The sequence below is a fragment of the Chrysochloris asiatica genome, unplaced genomic scaffold, assembly GCF_000296735.1.
Source record: "Chrysochloris asiatica unplaced genomic scaffold, ChrAsi1.0 scaffold00069, whole genome shotgun sequence".
In the NCBI taxonomy this organism is placed as follows: Eukaryota; Metazoa; Chordata; class Mammalia; order Afrosoricida; family Chrysochloridae; genus Chrysochloris; species Chrysochloris asiatica.
In genome coordinates this window covers 5,175,971-5,178,949 of record NW_006408587.1, presented here as the reverse complement: position 1 = coordinate 5,178,949, position 2,979 = coordinate 5,175,971, and positions in this window count along the sequence as shown.

Here is a 2,979-nt window from a genome sequence, read left to right as displayed (position 1 = left end):
TAGCTGCTCCTCAGAAACCCTATAACAGTATCAATGTGGGTCAGAACCAACTCAATGGTACTTAACAATAACAACAATTACAACAAAATATCAAATCCAGTAGAGAAGTAAAGAGTGTTGTGGGAGGGACAACCAGCGTCAGAACTGATTTAAAACAAACCAAAAGGCTAAAGCATGGCGGTATGTCTGACTTCCACCTCCTGGGAATCAGCTTTGGGCTGATCCTGGTCATTACCCGTCCTGAAGTGACACGGATTCTGATGCTACTACTACCCAAATCTTACAGATAGAGATCTTAGAATTACAGCTCTGACCCCCAGTTTCTTGCTTCCCCTGTTAAAAACCAAACCCATTGCAGTTGAATCGATGGTGACTCATACCAGCTCTACAGGGCAGACTATCACATGTTTCTCCTGTGGAATGGCTGGTGGGTTCAAACCACCTATCTTTTTGTTACCAGCTGCATTACCAGGGTTCCTTCTTCACCTTTTAGCAGGCAGGAAACCAGCCAGACAGTTGCATTCACACTTAATTTGTAAAGCTATCCATGCTTTTCCTCATGGCCTTGGTAGTTAATTTGCTGGTTATTCCAACAACTCAAAAGGCTCTTCTGAGGAGATGGGGCTTGATGGCGGCTAGGGTGGAAGTGCAGTGAAGTTCGCCATCAGCAATAACACAGAATATCAGGCAGAGCAGATCCAGGGTAGAGCTCCAAAACTCGGAAACACAGAGATAGGAATATTTAAAAGGTTTGAAGGCTTATAGCTGGTGGAACTTGTAGCAAAAGTAAGAAATCGAGTACTTTTGAATCTGCTGGGCTCGGCAGCCCCAAGCTAACAATTTAGGCAAAACCAAACAGCAATATCAAGTGGGGGAGCAGACACACCACGGAAGAAATCCACAGGAACCTCGGAGCAAAGGTGAACAATATTCTTGGTTAGTTTTGCTTTGTTCTGATTTTCTTTTTTTTCTTTTTTTCTGTAACTATTCATTGGGCCACCTACTGTTTGCACAGCACCATTCTGCTGATTAGAGGGGGAGCCTGAGTGAGTGCACACACACCCACCTTCACCATTGGTGGGTTCTTCTGCCATGCATGTGCACAGATACTCTCAGGCCAAGAGCAGGCCCTGAACTGTTTTTGTTTTGTTTTGTTTTTTAAAATACAGGAAAGGCTAGGACAGGGGTGTAGAGTGGGAAAGATCTTAAAAATAAAACAGGTTGAAAATTAATTTAAATCCTTAGGTACAGCATAACAGCCAACAGTGGAATCTTGAAATCTCTCAGGCAGCTTTAAAAGCAAGAATCTGAAGAGATGACATTAAAATCATACTCATATTAGGCTACAGACTTTTCTCTCTCTCTCCTCTCCCTTTTCTGTGATTATAGACTACAGTATTCAGTCTAGTTTTGTCTTTTTGCTGTTGCTGCTGCTTTCTTTATTTATTTTCTTGTTTTTTGTTTTTTTTTTTGTTTTTTTGTTTTTTTTTGCTGGTGCTATTTTGCTGTTGTATGCTCCCCCTTCTACCTTCAAGGGACTCTTTCTCTCCCCATATTACCCAAGAAGAGACAGCAACTGCTGCCATATAGAAAAGCTACACCCACACTCTATAAAACACCAAAACCCAGGCAAGAACCAATACCAACTCCCATATACCAGGGAGGCAGACAACAACTGTGAAAGTTACTCTGAGTTAAGCAATAAAAAGAGGGAAGAGGGAAGCCCACATCCTGATCACATCTACCTTGAAGCAATCAGCATAAAAAATACCAAAACACATACTCAATTAAGTATTAAGGCCAGAGATAAACACTAAACATGCTCAAGAAGCAAAAGCAGATGACCATATCAGCATATGTCCAGAAACAAGATAAAATGTACAAGACAAATTACCTAGAGGTAGACCTGGACTCCATTCTGGAAGAGGGGCAGACCTTGGAAACGCCTGAGAAGGAATTCAGAAAAATGATTATAAAATGAAAGTGCTACAAGAACACTCAAATAAGATAGATACAGCATTGGAATCAATTCAAAACTTACAGAAAGAGGTCCAAACGATCAATAATATAATATCAGAAATAGACAATATGCAAAGGAGTAGAATAGAAGAGATGGAAGGCAGAACCAGTGAGTTGGAAGACAAATCTTTCAATACCACTAAGATAGAAGAGCCAACAGAAAAAAGGATAAAGAAATCTGAAGAAAGTCTAAGATTCATGTTGGACAACATGAAGAGGAATAACTTAAGAATTATCAGCCCTCCAGACCAAGAAGAATCATACAAGTCCACAGAGGAAATAGTTGAAGAACTGCTGGAAGAAATTTTCTCTAACATCCTGAAAAGTGAAAAGATAAACATTCAAGAAGCTCAACAAACCCCAGGAAAGATAGACCCCAATAGAAAATCTCCAAGACATATCATAATCAAGCTTTTCAAAATCAAAGATAAGGAAACACTCCTGAAAGCAGCTAGGCAAAACAGAAGTATTACATACAAAGGCAAGCAAGTCAGATTAAGCTCAGATCTCTCAGCAGAAACCATGCAAGCAAGAAGGCAATGGGAAGACATATATACAACCCTGAAAGAAAAACACTGCCAACCATGCAAGCAAGAAGGCAATGGGAGACATTTATATAAAACCCTGAAAGAAAATAACTGCCAACCAAGAATCCTTTATCCAGCAAAACTATCAAACAAATACGATGGTGTAATCAAAACATTCCAGGATTAACAGAAACTAAGGGATTTTTCCAAAGCCAACCCTGCACTACAAAACATTCTAAGGGGAGTTCTGTGGACTGAAAACCAACAAGAAAAAACAACAACCAGAGACTGACATACGTGGCAGCACCTCGACAGAAGGTAGAGTTGAGAACAGAACAAAACTATAAGAACAAACTCAGAGAATCTGGGAGGTCAGTCTATGATCAAAACAATTACAATATAAAAGAAGGTAAACACATAGGAACAGAGATCC